The sequence below is a fragment of the Apteryx mantelli genome, chromosome 1, assembly GCF_036417845.1.
Source record: "Apteryx mantelli isolate bAptMan1 chromosome 1, bAptMan1.hap1, whole genome shotgun sequence".
Classification (NCBI taxonomy): domain Eukaryota; kingdom Metazoa; phylum Chordata; class Aves; order Apterygiformes; family Apterygidae; genus Apteryx; species Apteryx mantelli.
In genome coordinates, this window is record NC_089978.1 from 186065614 (window position 1) to 186089537 (window position 23924).

The following is a 23924-nucleotide window of genomic DNA, read 5'->3' on the forward strand; positions in this document are numbered from 1 at the left end:
ACTCTAAAAATTCAAATTTTGACCAGGTTTAAAAAAATGATCCCCACACACTGAATCTTCATATTTTAATTTAAAAAAATGTTGATTTTTCAGGAAATACAGGCAGGGAAATAAGAGCTGAGAAAGTAAGAGCTTTTACAGATGTGCAGTGTGGAAAGTATTGGGCCCTGAGGTCACCATGGGTCTGGCCCTCACCAGCCCGCCAGATCCCCTACCCCTGCCCCAGCTCCAGTTCGGCTCAGCCCCTGGTCCTGGCTCCTGGCTGGGCCCCGGGCCGGGTCGTCGCTCCCCCGTTGGGGCTGTCGTCGGAGTTTGTCAGTGTCCCGGCTCTGCTGCCGCGCTCAGCCCTGCAGGACAGCGAGGGCCCGGGATGCCCTGCCGGAGCATCGCCCTCGCTGTGCCCCGACAGGGATTGTCCGACCTGTGGATAAGCTCCCGTCACTCAGAGACTCAGGTTTTACTATCAGCTAATCTAAAAGAATTAGAAAGCTGTTAGTCTTTAAAATAAATCATCATATATTAGGAAATTATGAAATAGTAGAGCTAGAAATGCAAAGATCTCTTGTATAAAAGCGATGGGATATGTAGTAAAGGACTCAAAGCATGAAATACCTTTTTATCCGAGATCATTTAAGCTCTGCAAAGATAGCAGTCCCACATTTAGCTTTGGACAAAGTAGTTCTAGAAACTTTTCCACACATACCCACTTTTCAAGCAGGGTCATTTCTTGTGCAGGATCGTGGGTCATGTTGGCTAGCAGAAACTTGACATTTTTTTCTGGAGTCTTAAATCTTTATAGTACAAGTCTATTTTTATTTTAAATGTGGTGAGATCATAATCCCTTATAAGAAATTTGTAATAAAATACATTTTTTCTCTAATCTAATGGATAATAAATATACTTATTGTGTAACAAATGGTAAGCATTTCATACATTTTTTAATTGACTTTAATTGACTTTATGACGGGATTAATGGGATGTCTTTGGGTATTTTTCAAGAGGATGACATTCATTGTTAATTAATGCCCTGTTCACCAAGATACAGCAAGTGAATGTTAACTTTACAATTTTTTTTGGCAAATGGATTTGGATGAAGGAAGCAGCCATGCTGAAAATCAGCTGTTCCATCTTATACGTTTCTCTCTGTGCTTTGCGATGTGTGGGTTTAAAACTTAGACTGTGTCAAGAGAAGCAGCAAAGTCCTTTATGTGACAAAGATCTGCCTGAAGGCTGCCTCTCACCTTCTAGGAGCAGGGAACAGACAGCACTAAGGAAAACATCAACACGTGCCTCAGCATCAGTCTAAAATACTACTATTATCCCTGAATTATACACTTTTCTTTTTACAATATACAACAAATTTTAATTACAATACAAATTACATGGTTCAGGCATGAAGCGGTAAACAAGGAACTAATTTGTGTTCCTTCTGCGCTTATCATTCATTGACTAATTAGTTTCTCTCTGAGGTTCTGAGTGACTCTTACAAAGAAGAATCTCCTGAGGATACAAAGGTTAATTTTGAAGTGCTTACAAATATTCAGTTAACATTATAATTAATAGTAATGCTTAAAGCACAGCAGTCATCTCCCATCCCAATAAGGAGCATTTGCTAATTAGCCAGAGTATTGGCATTATTCAGGATATTTAACTTTTCACTACTCAATCAACTGGGCTCTTGAAGCTGAATAATACCACTTTAAACTGTGAAACTGAAAGAAAGGTTAAACCACTTCAAATGCTTAAGCATCTAAACAAATAAATCTTACATAATTAATTTCATCTTGACAGATCTCCAACACTTTAGAAAACAGTGTTCAGATCATACTGCTACATGGACACAAATCTTCCATGGATTCACAAACATTTTTATGATATTAACAAAACAAAATTAGTCTTAGTCCTGTAATTTATTACACAGAATAATAAATTTTTCCACTACAGATATGCAATTACTTGGTAGAAACAGCAATGATTACAAAGAGGAATTGTGATATTTGGCACAATTTTATATAAAAAGATTTTCAGTTAAAATTAGGTGGGGAAATGAGAAATGTACTTGTTTAATATAACATGCCTGGGATCCTGCTTTGTATTTTATTGTAGCTCATGAAAAGTGCTATGGGAATTTCTGAACACAGTCATGTTAGTATATAGCCTAGGTTTTTCAAATCTGGGCTAACTTATTCACCATAGACTGGACACAAAGCAGAAAATTTATTTGGTTTGTTATGATATTCAAGAATCTTATAAATGAACTGGGGTAACTGCAAATGTGAACTGAAGTTCTAACTCTGCTAGCTGTTTGTAATTTGGCAGTTAGGGTCTGAAAAAAGTCTTGGCAAACAACAGTGTTGCAAATTCTCATGCAAAATTATGACTCATAAAAGAGAGGCAGGCTTATCCTCTACTAGCTACATGGTCATTGCTGGACACCGCTAGTCACGTTCCTCATTGCAGAGGAAGGGCTTATGTTGCACCTGCTTGAATTTAGAGACCCATTACAGTAAAGCAGACAGCAGATGTGGCCATAATCTGTAGTTACTTAACAATCCGTTCAGAGTGTGTTTTGCAGATACCTTGATTTTTTTGCAACTATCTTTATTAGAAATAATCAGTTATTTATATTTACTTGTCACCATTTCAATAAGATCATGCCAGCAAATTCTGATTTCCTTTTTTATTTTCTGCTGTTTGAAAAAAATCTTAAAAGAAAGAGTGTCAAAGGTTGCTTGTAACGGTCTTTTTTTCCCTTTTTATGTCCTTGGCAGAATAAGAACTGGGCATGAAATGTGTGCATGCTTGACTAATATGAGTCTTATTGTAATCTTTGTGTGGAAAGGTCTTTTTCTGATTAAAAGCAAATCAATTTGAAAAGGTAATAATCTTTTTTAATGTCAAATAGAAAGATGAAACTTGGAATACATATTTTTTTGTTACATTTTAAAGTTCAACCAGAAACTGCAATAGAAGGAAGAACTGCACAATGCATCATTTTCTAAATTAGTCTGTTTTCTGGACTCATGCAGAGTATCTATTTTTTTCTTGGTTTTAGAAACTATTTTTTCAAACAGTTATAAATTCTTGAGAATTGACTGAACATTTACATAATATGAAAGCAGAAGTTGAAACAGCTACTTAAAGAAATAATGGTGTTTGTATACTAATTATTTTGAATGTCGCATACATATGGAAGGCACATGTTGAACCTGACCTTTTTTGTGGAAAGTATTTTATATAATGTCTTAAAAACATTCTGCATTTTTGTTCATAGTAAGACAAGATTATTATTTCCACTGAGGAATTAATAGTTTGAGGTACCTTCGTTTATAATTACTGACTGAAGTCTTCTATTTGGAATTACAGTGTCTGGCATTATTTTTCTTATTTGTAGGAGCTGCTGTAGAACATGGGAAACTAATTTTTTTTTAAATTGCTGTTTACTTTGAAATAACAGAAGAAAGAAATTCATATTCTATAGGAGACCAAACATCAGATTCTGTAATGCAGCGCTGCCATGGGCATAGAAAAGATTTATTCTCTATATAGTATGCTGTACTAATTTATCCCATTTTGAATCATCCAGGAGTATAAATACTTTCTCTTATACAGACTGAAAGGTTTAATCTAGAACTTTTCTTAAATTTCACAGTTACAGGCATTAAGATATTTGTGCTAACTAACTTTTTAGCAAAAGGGGAAAAAAAATATCTGGACACAGTGGTAGGGCTAGATGGAAAAAAGTAGATTTAGGATTTAGGGGATTTTTAGCTTCTAAGTCCAAAATGGTGAGCAGAAAGTCCTGATTTAGCTGCTTCTTACAGCTCTTCTTCTATAGCACAGAACTACTTGGGTAACCAACTACTCAGCCAATACCTAATGCCTGGCTGTATCCAGAAAATCAGTAGAACCCACTTTCATAAAGATCCTATTTAGGAGATATCTTTGACTTTGCCTGATGCATTAGTAAGATCAGCTGCTCACACAGAACTGTTACAGCTCTTTTTTTTCAACATAGGCAGCGGTAAAGATGCAATACAGGAACCAGGAGACAGTTCTTCAATCCTCGTTTCAATTTAAGCCTGTCTCCAAATTTTTTTTCTAATTTCTTTGCTAGATCTTAGCCTATTACTTTATCTAGTGTGTTGTTGCTCTGTAAGTCCAGTTTCATCTTGGTTTTGATAGTATCCAGCAATTGATTTATTGAGAGTTAGAGAAAAGGAGTAAACAAGGTTACTAATATTTTTTTGATGAGACTTACAGTACAAATATTTAAGGCCCTGTGAAAAGATTAGAGACATTTTCAGAGTGGTCAGGCAAAAAAAAGATTGTTTACAGTAGCTATGAAGCAGTGCGAGGGTAAAATGCTCTGCTGCAGAAGTTGATACTGCATTTACTTTGGCCAGACAGCTCTATATATTTACGGAGCCCAAATGCAAGATGTGTTCTAATAACATATTTGGAGCATCTAGAGTAATTATGTCATATAGAAAGTGAAAAATAAGCAACACACAATCTCAACAGATTGAAATGCCATACCAAAGCAATAAGAGTACAGTATTAGGCTGTCCTACTGGTTGACAGTGACAGTAACCATGATGTGCTAAGGGAGATTTAGAGGGTGCTTAAGGCAGAAAATTAATTGTACTGAGAGGCTTTGATTATTCCTATGCTGACTGCATAACAAAACTGCATGATACAGAGTCTGCAGTTTAGATCCCCTGAATTCTTACTTCTTGGAAAACACTGGTCAGTTAGCAGGCAAGAGGAGACATGAGTCTTGATTTATGTTTTTGTTGTGCACAGGACCCGCTTCTAGAATCACTTCAAACAGCTGTTGGGGAATCGTGACTGTAACATCTCCCATTCAACGTCCTTGTAGGAATGGAAAAGCAGATTTCCAAGGCAGCAAATTTCATATGAAAAAGGAGATTTACATGAAAATGTTTACATGAATTACAGGAAAATATAAGATAACTACAAGTTAAAGAGAGAGCTAAAAGGGTAAAACCTTTCTAGGCAGCATGAAGTTTGTTTAAAAATTCCACTTTATAGACATGCTGTAGATATAAAATAATCAATGGACCCCACAAGAAACAAAAGCATTGGCTGGGGTTAATAGCGGAGCAAAGGAAACCTTTAGAAGCAAAACAGTTTTTCCTCTTTTGGAAAGTGGAAGTCTTGTCCAAATAAAAAAAAAAATTGAAAAGAGTTTAAATGTTGACAAGTTCAAAGCAAAATCATATTTAGCTGAATCAAGAAATATTTTGAGCTGCATGTTAAAAAGTCATGAAAGCTAATTTAAAAAACAGTTTTAATGATTTTAAATGATGGGAAGCTGACGTCTATAAATTAAGAGATTGCTGCACCAGAGCCATTCTTTACAGGGAACGGATATCAAGAATTATTTCAAATTAAGCCCATATAAGAGATTTTAGAAAAAAACAAAACAGTGATTGGTAAGAAATCACTAAGAGTAGCGACATGCTTCTAGAAAGCTAAAAGGAACCAAACACGTAAGTGCTGAACTATCTGGTTTAAAATAAATAAAAGGAAATATTTTTGCATTGTGGAACTTCTTGTCACAAAGTCATCCATAAGCCAAAACTATAAAAGGACTGCATAAGGAATGAGAAATTTCATGGAGAACAGGTCTCTCAGTGACTCTTAAATTGGATAGTCCATCTTGAACTTCCAGTTCAGGAAGCTGCTAATTGCCAGAAACTGCAAAGCTGAACCATGGGAAGAGTTACAGGGAGCATATGAGATTGCAAACATAGTTTAAATTAACCTTTTCACTGAAAATACACAAAGCACATGACAGAAATGTCTTAAAACTAGAGCCACAGTCTACTTGCAGGACATGGAGCTGCGTACTCCCCTGTTCCCTCAGGAAGTGCTATATACACTCACGGGTGATGCCACGGAAGACAAATGACAAACTGGTTTAAACTATCCAGTAAGAGAAGTTGAAGCAAAAAGTTCTTTACCATCCACAAATATTTTAAACCTTCAGAATTATCTGTGTAGAAGAGTCAGAATTGAGAAAAGTATCTCTACAACATGGAACATTCATTCAAGCTTTGACCATTTAAGAATAATATTGCACACTTATTAGAAATGGATGGTTTGTGCCTGGAAAATACACTGAAGGTGCAGTTTCAAGATATCTGAAAGATGACGCTTCAGGTGTCGATACTGAACTCAGAGTATTGTATCAAATAAAAAAAGGAAAATAATTGGAGAAGCCAAAATGCTTTACCTCAAAATTTTCTGACTAAAGCTTTCTGATTTTTTTTAATTGTTCTAATGCAAATGTTCACAATTTTAAAACCATAAAACAACAAGTACTAAATAATTTTGTTTGTATTAAGACTTCTTCTATTTGACCATCCAAAAATTAAATGTCAATGGCTGTAAACATCATTAACTTACATTTTGAAATGGATTTTTTTAATTAATCAGGAAAAAAGATTTTTTCTCTTTTGTTCAATGTATGTCTGGTAATTCAGACATTTAATTTAGACACAAGACATTTTGTTGGCTTTGAAACATTGTTCCTGAACTTCTTCCAGGTAAATCTCATCAAAAATGTCCTTTTCCATGCACGATTCTGTTTTGAAATATCAGCATTTTTGAATTAAAGGTGTTTAATGAAAATAGCTAGATTAGCAGTAAATAGAACAACACAGAAAGAAAAAAATAATTATAATAGAGGATAATATTATATAATGCCACAGATACCTAGAAAGAAAACCATTCAAAGTACCTAAATAGATATTTGTTCAAAAAATGGAAATGTAAAAGGAATATAGAAGAAAGTCATACACATAATGTAGTAACATGCTTTTTCTTTTTGAAAACAAAGCAAATCAGAAGTCTGTGAAAAAGAATTTATAATTTTGAATACTGTTTAGAGGCCTCAAATCAACTATAAAACATAAAGCAATACATCTGGAGCCAGCCACCCTATGTAATGCCTTAACTGGATATACCAGCTGTTTGAAGACCTGGACAATTAGCAATACAAGAAGCAAACTGGATCTGTATGACTATCTGTGGGAGAAAGGAAACTAATGGTTGGGGAGAGGTTATGAAAACCAGGTCTGCAGTGTTCAATGTCTGCTTAAGTTGCATTATATGATGTCAGACAAGATATGTCCTTCAGTTTACATATCTGTAAAATGAGGTAATTATATACCTGCAAAGGCTGTGAGGATTAACTGTTGGTGCAGTGCTTTGAGATTCTCCAGTGAATAGTGCTTTACAAGTGCAAAGGGTTATGGGTGAAAGCCTGACTCTTGAAGGACGTAACTTAAGGATGTTGTTGTGTGATTGCTACTGCCTGCATACCCCAGTGGAGCTGGAACATTTGAACTGAAGATAAGGCGCTTCCTATTCTGTAAGATGGTTTTTGCTTTTAAGTTTCATCGATATTGCAAAGTGTCAAAAGGAGAAAAATGTAAGTGCCTGGAGAAGGAAGAAGCTAGATGTGTTGTTAAGGTTTGAACATTCGGTATTCTACAGATGTGCCATCCTCCTGAATTTGGCTCACCCTTGGTTTTGGAAAGTTCCCATCAGCCTGGTTCTCATCTGGATTGTGAGCTGTACATTTGTAAATTGTTTGTGTTCATACAGATGAAAATCTTTGTGTTTGCACAAGTCCAATTTTTTACATTTGCAGTCAGCCTTTGACTCCTACCAGCTCAACCTGAAAATTATTTTTATGTAAGAGAAAGCAGGTGAAAATAGTCACTATTTCTCTATATGAAAGCAAGGAAGTATGGGATATATTTGGACATTCCTGAAGGACTGAAGGGGCATACAAATGAAACTAACTAGCAAAGTTGCTTGTATTTACTGCTGTGTATTTATTGTCCTCTGTTCCTCTTTTGCTCTTCATTTTCATACCTCTTAGTCTGATGATAGAATTGAATTGAACTAATAAGGAGAATTTCTCCTGTGAAAGCAGGAGACCATTATTTGTTGTGAAGTGCTAATTCCTAATATTAGGACAATTTCCTGCCTGCTGGTGGGGAGGCAGGGAAGGGAGAATAGGGAATAATAGACTGATAATGTATTATGTGCATGGTTTTTAAGATCAGTATCTCATGTGAAGGTCTGAGAGACCTGTAATCAACTGAAATCTTTTGCTGTGGAGAAAAGAACTTCTATAGCATAGAATAGGTTTTAGACAGCAATGAAACAATACTTTTTTCTCTTGCAAAAGCAGGATACACTTACATCATGCAAGGCATTAAATGGCAATAATAACTTCTTATTGGAGACAGAGGGGAAGACATATATACAGGCTTTACGGGAATAATACGGTACAAAAATAAGCACGAGGAAGCTTTGATATCAGTGAAAAAAAAGTTGTCTCTGTAAAAATGTGAAATTCTCATCTTGAGCTAAATGGAAAATAAAATAAGACAGTTCTCAAAGGAATTACAGAAAGTAATAAGTGTGGTAGGCAACTAGCTTGCCAGAGCCAGCCGCAGCGTTTATTTTTTCCCCTGCTTTTTTCTAGTTGACCAGAGGGATCAGTTTAAATGCAGCCTGCCTGTCTGAGAAATCATCTCTGAAAATGGCTCCTGAAGAGGTAGGCTGAACCTCCAGATCATATATGTTAGACTGAGCCAATTAAGAATATATGAAATGCTTTGTGACTTGGCCCATTTGACACCTCCTAATGCACCAGTCTCAGAGGTAAAATACACAAAGAACATCAGCCTGAAAAAGTTGTTTTGCAACACATGTAGAAAAAGAAAGAGAGAGAGAGAAAAAAAAAGAGAGAGAGACAGACAGACAGACAGAGAGTACTTGTGTGTGTGAAGGAAGAGGCGTAAAAAGCTAAAGGCAATTTGTGTGCAAAAAAAAAAAAAATCAGGCTCATACTCCTTCTTGGATAAAATTCAAACTTGAATCAGGACTAGTTCTGAATACTTCTAGGGTGTATATCAAGCTGCTTACACCTCGGATTTAATCTTTTGCTGCAGAGAAAAGAACTTCTATAGCATATGCTAAGGTACCACGCAATGTATGTATTTCATCAGAACCCCCCAAAAATCAGAAGGTTACTCATGCCAAAAATAATGTTAACCCACAATATTTCACTTGGGACTGTCCCCAGAATATAATTATCTAGTTGCTTAAACATATTCACAGCTCCACTCGGATATCCCAAACAAGGTAGTCCTGATTATCATCTGCTCCTCCTGCAATTTCATCTCTTCAGTTTTCCTTTTTATCTTTCTTTATACTCTTACTTAATTTCTCCTTTACAATACTGTCTTCTGGTAACAATGTTTAATGATATTGAGAGGAAAACAGGTAATGTGTTTTGTCTTTAATCTAGGGCGGTTTTAGACAATAATTTTTCTTACACAATTCCTTCAATGTTTTTAGGGCATAAATGATTTTTTTTAAGTAGTTTAAGTATTTTTTTAAAGTAATTGAAGTAATCTTTAAGTAATTATTAAGAACTGATTTGCGTATAAATCTGTAATCCATTCTGTTCTTAAGAAACAAATCTTTGCGGGAAGGGCAGAATGATATTTTGCATCCTATGAGTTTGTTCTGATGAACAATATGTTAAATAAATAAGCTTTTACTACTGAATACATTCTGGGTTTGTTCTTTAGCTTGGCATTAAAATTTAAACACCGGTTTAAAAGGAGAATGAGTTTAAAGGGAACAAATATTGCAAAGTCTATTTAGAAAGCTAATTTTTCACTCTATATTCTATTTTTTCAGTTTCCTTTGTAACTTCTAGTTGATAATAGACTGTGTTTCCCCTCTTCTTGTTTTGCAATCATAAAACAAGGATGTTTTTCCAAATTAAGAAGAAATGAGTGTATTTCAGTGATAGTTGAATGCTCTCGCATGAATTTGTGGTACTGAAATTCTCTCTCAGTTTAAGAATGCATTTTGTCATAAAGCATTTTGCACTTAGCAAAGTATTTGAAATCTTCCATGTTACAGAATGTTACAGCTAGCTTTATTTTTAGTTCACCAGATTTGGATAAAACCAATCTCAAATTTAAAATTTAACACTTTGGCTGGAGTCTCAAGGAACCTTTCCCAGGCTCTTCTTGGCAGAATTAAAGTGTTGCTGTATGCATTGTGCTACTCTTCACTGTTGTTGTATGCAATACTGCTAGGTCTTCAGAGACAATAAAGGGCACAACTAAGATCTAATCATTGATACTGGACTCTGCTTGGTCCCCAAAGCAGGGGAAGTGCTGGTGCCAGATGAAGTGACTGTTTGACATTACTAAGATGGCAGCAGTAGCCAAGAGCTATGAGAAAAGTTACTGGAAGAGATGAACCTTTGGTGTGGCACCTATTTTTATGTAATATTGTTACACATGGAGTAAGTGGAAATAAATTAAAATCTGTGCTTCTTGCTTTCTTGACAGAGAGTCTATTGTTTTGATGTTTAGAAATGTGTTTTGCATCAAGATAACAGAAGCAGGTTCCAGACTGTCAGATCTCTTACAGATTTTAGCCAGATTACTGAAGTTAAAATTAAGTTTGAAAGCTACATTTGCAATTGTAGTATAAAGCACCATGAAATTTGAGTCAGATCTTGTGGTTGTGGACAGCTAGGAAAATCCTAGGAAAAATTTAGGTTAACTTGCAGTGGAGATACTTTCAGAGAGAGTGGTATATTAGATGAAGGTTTTCTTATTATAATGAAAGCAGTCCCATACAAGCATGCTGTCAGTCAATCATAGCTGTAAACCACGGGGAGAAGTGGTCCATATTGTACAGCAGGCCAGACATTTGCGTTGGTGAGCACTGTCTGCATTTGCTGTTTTGGAATATAGTTTCACATATTCCTGGTGATGTGATTTCATCGGTAGCTGAGTAATTAAGAGGTAAATGGATGGTTTTAAGATGCTCTGTATTGAATATTTTGTAAGAGTCTAATTTTGAGATGAACAATTTGTAGGCAACTACTATCCAGATTTAAAAGGAAATGTCACAACGTTGTAGCCAGAGTGATATAACAGAAAAAGTACATCATGAATCGATGGCAAATGAACTTCCTCAGCCAGAGGTCCTGCCAGTACTTGTATGGTATTTTCTCTCTGTTTTACTTCAGGCTATATTTGAACTGAGCTGCAGATTTTCTCCATACTTCAAACATGACTAGACACTAATGGAAATAATGACTTATGTCCTCCAAGTCATACAAAATAGATTTCCACAGCTTGGTGCCATTATACCTGAGAAACCCTTCAAGTCTACATTACTACCTTACAAAGCCTTACAGTAACTTAGTGTCAATATTGAGCAGAAGATATATTTGAATGCCATATTGGAGAGGCTTTCATTGAGGGAAGCAGTTGCTGTTAACTATTCTTTAAAATCCTTTGTGAAACAGTGGAAAATGCCCCTTGAAAAGAGCAACATTCTTAGAAAATTTTTATTTTTATTTTTATATTTTTATTTTGACCTATGTAAATTATGAATTCAAATTTCCTGTTAATTACAAGAAGGACTCAATTTTTTTTCCTAACGTGAGCCACAACCTTGAGTGAAGGAGACTCGTGTAGAACTTCTAAGAGGTAATGACCCACAGGCAGCACAATGGCTCCAAAATGAAATCATGGAAATGATTTAAAGTCAGCAGCAATTTCCTTAAAGCCATACTTTAAAGAATTGAAGATAGGCCATTCCGTTGTCTTTGTTATTAAACCTATCAGCATGGTATCTAAATGGTTTACAATTAAAATTCCTAACAGCCTGAAATAGTGTAGAGATACACTTCTTCTTAAGAGGAAGAATTACATGTTTTGTTACTTACTACCAAAAATTATTTGTAACTGAGCCATAAATATCTGTTGCTCACTGTTCTAGATTAAACAAAAGAAATGAGGGCACACTCGTTCTATAAAGAGCCTGCTGTTTAATAATTGTCCATATGCTCTTCTGCAGTAAATATCTCCACTTTTTCCGGAAACTATGTCTGTTTTGGCTTAACAGATATTTTAAGCATCTACACCGTTAAAGATAAAGAAGTTTAATTATAAAAGGAACTGTTTACCATTTTTCATAAAGCTGGTTCAGAATGGCTGTTTTTTTTCATGTTGCATTATTTCCTTGTGTGCCCTGTTCATTATATTCCTCTCTTATGCTTTTTTCTAAGATTTTAAACTCTCTGGAGACAGATTAACTTTTATTTAAGTGAACATATGATAGGTCTACTGTGGTTGTCACCTTTGGCAGGGCCTCTAGATTCCAGTACAATGTGAATAATAATTAATATTAGTGATAACAGCAATATTAGTAAATGTATACTACCTACACTTTATGAATAGGAAAGGATAGTGCTCTTTGGAAAGATCTTTGGTATTTCATGCATATGTTGGAACCCTGACTACTATCTATATCAAATTAACTTTGAAGCAACAACATTCAGAAAAGTTTTGTGAAGAAATTTAAGTTACTTGAAAACTTTCTTCGACCTAGTTTATAGTCTTTTTATTTGTCTTGTCTGTGGGACACAGTTTGGTAAAAAGGGAACATTTTGTTAAGGCCTGTCAACATTTGGAACCCAATCATTAGCATCTGTTCACATCTTTCATAAACATATTTGATATTATTATAATACCATATGTTACCAATGGTTGACATAATATGATTAATACACAGCACTAGCTCCAGTTTTATCCCTCCACTTGAGTGTATATAGCAGCATTTTGTTAAGCATTGACAAGTTTGTGTTTATTGCTTCTGGAACATGTAAAACATAAAGTAACAAATATAGCAGGAGTATTTATGAAAACAGATATTTCAATTATCATTTTTATCTTTTTACATAACTGGGCCAAAAAGAGTATTTTCTCACTACTACAACTGTCATGTATGTATGTACCATATATACATGTTTCTAAATATTCTTATAGTAGCAATAGAAACAAGTTATCAGTGACTGCAAGCTATTTGTCACGGTATGTATTTACTTTTATTTTTCACTCATCCAGTTGTTTTTTATATTTATCTATCTGTTGAGTTTTTTTTACAGTCCTATACTGTAGCAGTGGCTTATCCGTATTTAACTATAACTGTGAGGTCTTGATCCTGTTGGGATCTTTGGTACTATACATTATAAAAGAGCTTCTAAGCAATGCTTGAAATAGAAATTGAGAAGTCCTGGTAGCAAACTCTTCCAGCAGCCCATTAGCTGCTGTCTCCTTGGGAGAAAAAGTGACAATGCCTGTTGTGCTCTGAGAATTACCTGCAAGGTATACTGGTCCATTTTTGCTCATACCATAAAGGATGGTACGACATTGCTTGCGAATAAATAGAATTAGGCTAGAAGATAAAGATTATATGGAAAATTTTGTGGAAAAGGTAGGTATATCAAACTTCCAAGAATTTTCTGGTAAAAATTCAATATGTATTTGATCATAATGTGATCCATTTAGAACTGATGCTTCTTGTGGACAATTTGGATGAGTCCCTACATGTCTGAAGGCATTTACAAATTAAAGCAATAGGATGGAGACTTGGTAGGGTACGGTGTTAAGGTTTTAGGGCTTTTTAAACAGCTGAAACCTTGGACATATTTGTTCTATATGGGATACAAAATTTCCCCAAAGCACTACTTCACAGACAAAAAAGAAAAAAAAAGAGATTTCAGTAGAATTATTTGTATGGCATTCTTTGATACTAAGATTCAAGGATCCATATAATCTAGGGTTATGTTAAGGTCTGAAAGGGATGATTTTACTTCTTCAGCATGTCTTATCATATGTCCAGATTAATATGAATACACTGAATGAGGACCTGGAAGTGTAAATAAAATAAAAAAACTCAACAGCTTTTATCCTGACATTAAACCCAAGTTTCCTTCAAAGCCTTTAATCTGATTGTCATCTTTTTTTCATTCACAGCAGTGATCTTGTAAAGAACTCTGCCTCTGCAGTGAAATACTACTGTATAGAAGGAGGGTTATCAAAAAGCAATGTTTGTTTGTTTATTGAAATCCCTATCAACAGAATGTCAGTGCTTTCAAGAATGAAACATTTTTACTCTGAATTCTGCGTCTGAGCAAATGGTTTCTATTAGATTTGGAAATGATAATGTCTGCTGTAATAAGTCTTTGTCTGTGCATGTTTTTTCCCCAAAGGAGAAAGAACTTTAGCAAAATCAAAAAATAAAACTGCCTAACTACTGCTACCAAGTCTGCTTTAAGGAAATCTATCCTGCAATATTCTCAAAACTCCCCATATCAAAATCAAGTGGGACTACTTTTTGTCTATTAAAATATGCATTATTTATGCTGAGTCATCCTTTAGAACATGCATTACATATTAAGGATCACAAGAAGCCCAGCTTCTGACAGTAGTCTTCTCATTACAGCTATCAATAAGCAGCCAAAATGGCTTGCTCTTTTTCAGCTTTCTCTGTAAATTCCATTTCAACATCAAACCCTGGGAAGGGGAATAGATGTTAAGAACAGTTTAAATTGACAAAAGCTGCATATGGACCAAAACACTGGAGTGAGCTTTGCAAGCCTAACAGAAAAGCATGCAAACAAAAAGCTTATTGTCAAATAAAGAGCATTTGATGAAACACATTGATTTATTTTCACATACCTCTTAGGTCAAGGAGAACAATGTTTCCCTGCTAGTGAAAACATAGTGAAGCGAACATCTGTCTAAAACACAACATTTTCTTTGCTCTTCTATCCAATTCAGCATTAGTTGATCTTCGTGCTTGCTCAGGTGAATGATCTCATTGCTTTCAATTGGGGTTGCCTGTGTGAGAAATGTTTCAGGACAAAGCTCTGTGCTCATTCTTCAGTATTTTAGGAAGAGTTTTCTAGTAATTCTTAAACAGCTCAAGGGGCAACTTATTTACTCACACTCCAAAGGCAACCCTGTAGTGTTTTGAAGTCTGCAGACTCTCTAACTTCAGAACAATTAAAAAAAGAAAATGTTTGGGAACTCATGTTCCTCATGTAGGTATTATTCTGCCTGTATTTTAATCACCTAGCTCTCAGAGGGAAGGAGAGATGCTCTTGTCCCTCATAATTCAAGTATCTGTGGTTTCGGTAGTCAGTTGAAAGAGATAGGTGCCTCTGAAAATCACAAGTCCAACCGAGCCATTCACTGGATGACTAGGAAACATAGTTACTATTTCAAGACCAGCTATTCTACGCAGTTTTTTCCATTGTAAGAAACCAATGGGAAATGACAGATGTTTGCATATAGTAAGGATTTAGTCTTCTTGAAGAAAGGTTTATAATGGGGAAGGTCAGGCTCCTAAAACAGGAATGTGGTGGCAGCATCTACCTCTCTCTTCCTTTTCAGAGAAAGCTAATGGATCAGCCATCCATGAGAAAAGATCTTTACTCCTATGGGAACACTTTGAATAGAGGCTATGGCTTTGAGGTTAGGGTAGAATCCCTTTATCTTTTTTTCTGTTGGCTCTTGCTTTCCTGGATGCAACTCTCACTTCCTGTGCTAAGGACTGACAATTAGCCTCTGGACTTTTGTTTTTGGTTACGGAAGCTACCCTGAGTGTTAATAAGGGCTTCATCACTTGAAGAAACTTTTGTTTTCTGTTACTAAAATGTTTGTTGCACAAAACTGAAGGGTTGTGGTGCTTCCACTCTTAATACAGGCATTCCAGACTCAGTCATATTTGGCCACGCAGCTGACAAATCTAAAAAAAGCTCAGAATCTAACACAGTCCATTTCCACAATCAGTCTCACAAAGCTCTAGCTTGTTTAGGTCTATATATCATTAGGGAAAGACTATTGTAGTTACTGCTGTGATGTGAGTAATCCTCTCTGCTTATAACTAATAGATGTATTTAGCTGGAAATTTTACTAATCATTTCACTTAGTTAAAATTTGATAAATTTCATTTTGACTATGCTAGCCTGCACTAAAACTTTAAGATATTATTGTCCTCCCTCCAAATTAAAACTTATTAATCAGAGTGAATGTAATTATCTTAGGTATCAATAATTTTGTTTATGGCCTTCATAATTCTTCCACTTTAAATAGCTATAGAGGTATAAATCCTACTCCTGATATCAATAGGGAATTTATTTAAATATAGGGTAAGAAAGGGCTGCAAGATCAGAATGGGAGTTTATTGTTTGAACGAGTATTTACCTTAGGAACCTCTACATAGAAGGAAGCAGTACAATTTTCAAAACATACTTGCTGATAACAAAGAAAGCACCACATAAAAAATGAAATTGAATAAAGTAGTTGAAATAAGAGATTCCAGATCATTTACAAACTGAATCTGACTCTGAACTGAATATTCTTGAAGTCCATCAGGATTTGATTGTCATGTTGAAAAATTATTTTCTAGCTTCTAGGTTCTCTGCTGGAGCCTGTGATTCAGGATCAAGGCAGGAGGTAGCAGGAGCAATAGGTTTCAGTCCTGGTATTGTCACCCACCTCCTCTGAGGCCATGAGCAAGTTCCCCTGTTCTCCATTCCCCATCTACTTTTTCTTCTCCCATACACACATGGATGCAAGGTAGGACAAGGCTTCCCTCTCTCATCTGAAATGATGGTGGGGATAATTTACCTCGCACAGCAATTCAAGAGCAAAGCTTAACCATAAAACAAATGTTTTGGTAGACCTGTAATTACAACCTGCCTTTGTTGTTTATTACATGAAACATAATTTAAATTGTGGCTGAAAAAGAGCAAAAGCAACCATAATAGCTCTATCATGAAGATATCCTTGTGCAAGATAATCTTCTTGGATCCAGTACTAGAGACATCCTAATAGAAGGTAAGGAACCTTAGGGCTGGATGACTGCAAAATATATTTCTGAAAACTACGCAACCTAAGTCTGAGTAAATTCTGGACTTTCACAGGTATTGTTACATTTGGAAATGTGGAGGAGATAAAATGCAATATTTTAAATTCCACTGCCTGTTTTATAGTTTAGGTGGTGAAACTGAAGGTTTATTTAATTTTTATAAATATATACATTTTCTTAATAGGACATTTCTCTGGCATCCTGCTCCTGCTTCAGGGATAAAATCTGGTAATGGAGGAAGGCTCAGATATCCTAATTTTCTTCTATATTTGCTTGTAAATAACTTGCTGTCTTTGTTCTTCAAATGGACAGATTTTCCAAGAATAGTGATAGAAGACAGTTATGTGTCATGTGTCTAGAAAACATAGCAATATTTTTATTATAGGACTGGTTGGTTTACTAAGTTTCATATTCCTTCTTTGTTTGCATTTTGCATAACTGGTGCATTTATAGAGATGTAAAAAAATAATTTTATTGGGAAGACATACTTAGAAGCAACTAAAAATATTGTTGAATATTGTTTATTCCTGCTTTGGTAAATTTATTATTATTTTATTTATGAGAATGGAAAAATGACTATTGAAATTAGGTTTTGGGGTATCATATAGCATAGTATCCTTTTGATTAAACAAATTGTGTTTTACATGAAATTATGGAAAAAAGTGAACATTCTGAAAAAAATTGCCATTGTTCTTCTAGTAATATTTCATTCCAATATAATTTTCTTGGCTTGAGGGACAGTACTACTTTTTAATCAGGGTAATACTATGAAAATATTCCTTGTTGTTGCCATTTTTCCAAAAGTCTGTATGTTCACTTTTAAAACAGAGATGATTTTGGAAAATAATCGTTAGATTCCTAGTCCATAAAAGAATCTAAAACTGGGAGTTTAGACCATTAATTTCTTACGCTGACACAATTAATTTCTTATTCTTTTCTTTTATGTGACCTAATCTCCATCCTTCTGTATTTACAAACTCCTTGTCTTTTGGGAATTCTAAAAGAATTCATATTAACTTCATTTTCAGGTTAGATGATTTGCTCTCTGTGCCTGGAAGTTAATATCTGGTGTGGTTTACAAGGCTTGTATACCCAAAACAGGAACTTTAGAAAACGCTGGCTTTTCAGGTTTATGTTTATTCTTGAGAGTTTCTGCAGAATTCTTTAATTCCCGTATGTTTCAAAGCTTCACCCAAATGAGCCCTTTAAGTGACCTGAGGCCAAGGGATCAGATGAAATAAAATTAAGCTCAGAAAACACAGAAGAGGGTTTTTTTTTTTTGCACTCAAGTTGGCAAGAAAAATATTTTGTTTATCTTCCCTGTATGTATATATGTTTCTAGTTTCATTTTATTTGGCAGCTTTCATTGTGCAGCAGCTTGTTCTTTGCTTTAAAGTGGTTGAGTTCCTTAATATGTTGAATAATGAACCCACTGTCAGTCAAAATAAGCAGTCTTTTTTTATTTGTCAAAACATGCAACTGTATGGCCACTTGCTGACATACTATGGGAATCTCCATACTTTTCAGTTTTTCATTGCCCATTAATTTCAGAAGTACTGTATAGTTTTCCTGTTATTTTTCTACTTTATCCAGTTAATCATTTTTCTGTCTTCAAGATATGAAACTGTTCAGTTATGAGTTTCATGTCTATCAGAAAATACATATATTGTTTTTTCCTAACAAGGATCACAGCAGTTTATTATTGTGCATCCTCCTTAGTTCTTAAAACATTGATCAGGGTATTCATTTTCTGTAAAGTGAACTGAGGTTAGTTGTTGGCATAAAACAATCAGAAGCAACAAGAAAAAAATGGAAATTTGTACATGCAACAGTTATTAAAAATTTATATTCTCTCTTGTTTTGTCCAGTTCTGAATAGAATTTGGAAAGCATTGGGCAGGAAGGCAGAACGTGATGTTCTCATGCTGTTTCTAGCTACTTTACTTGAATTCCCTTGTTAACACATTCAGCTGTTCAGTATAAAACAGTTGCTTCTCCTGGAGTCCTAGCATGGTCCTCTCTGCTGCAGCTTTGTCTGCTAGTTCCTTTAAAAGACTTTGGAATCAATTTCTCTCCTCATCAGTCGGTATCTCCGTGGGACCAACTTGCAAATTTAAGTTCTCAGTTGTCAACAGCTGCCCTGAACCTCACTTCACTCCTAACGGGTGCTCAGTGCAAGCTCCCTTGCTTTGCTGCAAAATACCTTCGGGCTCTCTTCTTCATGAGAAACTTGCAATCCCTACTGACCTCCCTTGCAGCAAACCTGCTGCCTCCCCAGACCCTTTCAGACAAGCATGTGGCCCTAAAATCTCTCTCTAACTTGCGCCTGTTCTCTTTCTGCTGCTCTCTCAGGACATGATCCTGACTTTTTAGCCCTTTCCCTGCTTGTTTACTAGGTACCTTCCACCTCAGCATCTTTAGGAGCATGAATCTATGGATTTATTTGTTTATTCTAAGGGATTTGTTTGATAATTTCACCTTTATGTTCATAGGACTAAGAACAAAAGACAAAAAAGTCTTCCATACAATCCTAATCTGTCTCCTCTGTCTCCCTGCCTCCTCACATTTTTTCCTATATTTTTCCCCAGCAGTGGACTTTTCATTTTCTTTGTCTTAATGCCAGCTTTGCTCATGTTCCCCTTTCACAATCTGCAAAAGTCACAGGCTATCCTCAGTTGAGTAGCACCAGATTGTATTACAAGCCTCCTGACATTTTACCTAAATAATGTAAGGAATGTGGTGTCCTCGTGCACAGGATTCATTTCAAAATTCTTTTTAAGTCCTTGCTGTGAATCTGTAATTTCAACCAGATCTTCTGTTGCTTACGTACACATTTGTGTTCTACTACAAACCACTTTCAAACAATGTCTTATAAAGCAGGAATAGAAGGGGAAAAGATTACCACTCTTACCTGGTGCTATTATACTTAAGTTAGGTGCACACTTTCTAATGAACTCTTGAAGGAGGAAGGTGGATATAGATATACATATTATACTGTGTTGCAACTCTGGGTCATAATCTAGATTTTAATTCCTAGTGTGCTTATGTTTAAATGATTTAATACAAAATTCAGGTTCTCATCCTTTTGACCCTGAATCTTAAAATTTGCTGCTTGCTCAGGCTGTGGTTTCATGAAAAAAACAAGCCAGCAGCTACCTCTCCTTCCCTTGGTCATGTGTTCCTTCTCCCCTTTTGTTCTTGCTTTTGTAGGGTTAATCTGCTGCCAGTTCAGATGTCTTTGCCATTTGAGAAGTGCCATGCTGGTAAGCATCAGAGGTGGGGCAGGAACAGCCCCATGAGACCACCTTTCCTGTAGCAGCTACCTGCTAGATCAGCTTACACTGGGACTGCGCCTTTAGAGTTGGTAGCCTCAGCACTGTGGGGGAGTGCTGCACTCAGTGGGTAAGTGAGAAGGATTTTAGGTTATTGAGTCTTAAGAAGCTGTAGGTTCTTACATTTTTTTTTATCTACAGCTTTACAAATCACTAATGCCTACTGTAGTGCTGCAGAAACCTGACCCTCCAAATCCCATTTTCTGTAAAGATTTAGATGAGATGTTAATACCTTGATAAAATTTGGCAATAGTGGACTTGCCCCTGGATGTGCAAAAGAAAAATTTAAATGACCCTTTATTAATCAGTGAAAAAGGCTAGTCAAAAATGTGCTTAACTACTATCTGCCGTCTTTTACCAGAGAAATTAACGAGAGCTGTGACTAGCAAATTGAAGTTGCTTTGTAACGGGACCCCAGAAGTATTTCACAAGTATTTGAACATTTTCATGTATTATCCACAGTTTTGCTACATGCCTATGATTTCTGTTTGGCAAAGCAAATGTAACTTCTACAGGTAATGCCTTTGAATGTACCAATGCACAGAACGGCAGCTCAGAGCTCTGAGCAATGTGAATATGTCCCATGTGAATAGCAGATGGACTTCATCCTGGTCCTGACCTGCTCTTGTCTGCTCCTTCCCTTTTGTTTGTGAATCATACATTTCACTTTCCTGGGATAGTTGGCCTGGAAAAGAAAGACCACTCCTTAACCAGTTTCACTTCTCCACCAAGGAGACTTTTACAAAACATTTGTGAAAAGTTGGAAGCAGTACCACATTTAGCACTTCAGTCTTATAAACAGGGCAATTTAATTGGGTATGATTATGCAGAGAAGAGACAGGACCCTAGAAGTAGAACCTCTAACAGTTTCTATTTAAGTACTTACAAAACATTGAGTATTTTCTCCAGAAATTCTAAGGAACTTGAAGAAATGACAGTCTGAGTTGCAAGCTCCATTGCTGATCTGGTGGAACATTGCAACTCACAGGGGAAAAAAATACAGTATAGGATAGCTGAGTTGTCTAAAGGTTGCAGACACAGTGAAAAGACACAGAAGTTTCCTATCTCCACGGAAACAAGATAGTAACACAAGAATAAACAGCATGCGTTAACTAATGCTAGGAGGCTTCTGTCTGAATTATTTTGCCAATTGGTTTTGTTGATGGAAAATACAATTTTGGGTAGAGTGAAACTTGGAAGGAGCTGTGCATACACACATATAAATGCAGTTTCTGTTGCCATGGTACTTGCAAAAAAGCCAGCCACCAAACTGTTGTTTCTAGGCCCTGATGTTACATATAAGATGATGTTCAAGGGTTTTAAAATGCTTCTTGTCCCTTTGCCTATGGGATCTCCCTTTCTGTTTTGTGTTTGCTCTCTGCCTAAAACAGTAGGTTACTACTCCATGGCTAAAATATGTGTATTATGGTAACATAAATAATGATGTTTGACATACTGAAGACCATGTTCACAGAGAATACGGTTGCTATAACTCTCCACTCGTTGAGAGTTACAACTCAAAGGAGTTGTTGAACCCACCTCAAGCTGGAATGAAGATAAACCCTGGTTTACATTTTTAGCTCTGCCTGTTTATCACTTCCCATTTTCCTATTATGCCCATCTTTGAAAACAGAGTACTTTAATAGAATTGAAAATATAAGAGATAAGAGGAGCCTAGAATACTCATGTTTGGGTACTTACAGGTGTTACTGTTATCTTGTCACTCTGCTATTGTCAATTGTCATCCACTTCAATTGTAATGTTAAGATACCCGAGTTTTGATGATGGTGGTAAGAGTAAGTTTTCGAAGAATGAATTAAAATACCTCAATAAAGTGAGGATCCTGCAGAAAAAACATATAGCTTCAAAGGTGATCATCGTGTTAACCTGTGACTGTGTCAGCTGACAAGTTCAACTGGAAATCTATTTGGATCACAGTGGGTTACTGTGCCTCAGAAAGCTGGCATAATTTTTTTACGTCATTATTTTCTATGGTTTCAACAGAGGTGTAACAGTATAAAATGGAAGATATATTCTCAGAATTCAAATTAAGATATGTGCAATAATGGATTTTGACATTTAGCTAGAACTATAAACATTTAGTACGATGGAATAGGCTTGCTCCTGATTAAATGTTTTTTCTTACTTTAGGATTTAGGCAGCATCTATACCTGGATGAGTGACTTCAGTGTTAGAGCCTAAAATATGAAAACTAATTACTGAAGAATCCATTTCAAATAGAAATTGAAACCACTGCAGTTTTAAGTGCTTGTTTGTATCTCTTCATTCCTATTTTTATAACTTTAACAAGTGTTCATTTAACCAGCTATTTGTATGTTTATGAAACACTGTTAAAAAGATTGATTTTTATCTCTTAAAACATACATCGAAATCTAGTCAAATATTTTTAAAGCTGAATGAGCTAATGGAATAAACTGTGAAAAGAATAAGCTCCCAGTGTGCTAACATTTAAATTCCACTAGAAAACTAACTTGATGGAATAGTTAATCAATTTAAATGGAAAATTTGTTGTGTATAAACACAAAATGCTTTTCTTGTAGTAGTGGAGCCCTCTTCAAGAAATCTACCACTAACAAGAAAAACATTAAGGTGCTAAAGGTTATCATCAGTTTAATAATTGTGTACTGAAATTCGAGAAATAAGAAGTGACCTGATAAAAATAGAACAAAATGAAATTGCAGTAAACTGTTTTCATTTCTCTTTTGAGACTGGAGGTTAACCTACATTTTTGAAGCAATCTCTCAACTTAATGATAATTCTGCAGACAAAGTTAAATTGTTATAGACAGAATTGTCTGGAAGTGAAACTGAAGTTTGATTGACACCTACCTGTCAGGTTGCAGCTACAAACCGTGTTGCTGATCTTCAAAACTGTACTGTTGTGTCTGCCTAGCATATTATGGTACTCAATGGGTGGTTGGTTCAACCTTTTCCATAGTCAAAGTCACAACTCTTTTTTCATATTTGATTAGCAATTACGTGTTCTTCTACCCTTCAATTCTCTGTGAACAGCAGTGATAGTTTTTGATTAAATACATTCATTTTGTCCTCATTCGAAAGCAGCTGGATTCATACACAATTTACTTTAAAGACCTGTGAAGAAATGATTTGCAGTCATTTATTGCAACAACATGAATGCGGCATTTGAATTACTCCTAGAAGTTGCCATGGCCCAATATTAGAACCAGACAGCAGCTGACTTCAACTTCATAGCTTTTTTTAATTGACATAAGCAGTTCTAAAGTCTTACTCAGTATTTGCCTTTTGATCAAAAACCAGGGCTAATAGTCTGACTTCTGAAGACTTAAGATTGAAACTATTTTGAAATTCTTTCTTTTTTGCTTGAAAATTATTGATTAATTGATAATAGGATCGTATAAGAAAGAAAAATGGGTTAGACTTTTCCTGACGTGTAGAATAACAGTTAATATTATAAGTTAAATAAAATTAGGTTTTACTGGAATGGCATCACAAACTGATTCTAATCGATGGAACTGGCAATTCCAGTCAAGATTTTCTGTTAACCTTCTATATTACTAGTTTAATCAGAAAGCAATTTAGATGTTATTCTTTATTGTTTAGCAATGAAAAAGTCTGGAGTTCTATTAAAAGATTTTAGTTGATAGTTTGTTTTATTAAAAAAATAAATTGTCCTTCTTCTGTGTGATTTAGAGTGGGGAGTTTTGAACAATCTCTTCTGAGGAACGTTCTTTACTTGAAGTTAGTATCAACATTATACTTAAATTAAAAGGCTTACTTATAGT

General features: G+C 35.4%; 1 long non-coding RNA gene across 3 annotated transcripts; it reads right to left on the reverse strand.

Annotated features, from left to right (window-relative positions):
* Positions 1–89: 89 nt before the first annotated feature.
* On the reverse strand, positions 90–23158 carry LOC106488493 (uncharacterized). Of its 3 annotated transcripts, none has more exons than XR_001293196.1 (4): positions 22990–23158; positions 21842–21983; positions 14613–14774; positions 90–421 (listed from the first exon to the last, which is right to left on the reverse strand). It is a non-coding gene; the product is annotated as an uncharacterized lncRNA (long non-coding RNA). The 3 variants fall into 3 exon arrangements; XR_001293195.1 differs by having other exon boundaries at positions 90–472; XR_001293194.1 differs by lacking the exons at positions 90–421; positions 14613–14774 and adding an exon at positions 20718–20825.
* Between the last annotated feature and the right edge of the window lie 766 nt (positions 23159–23924).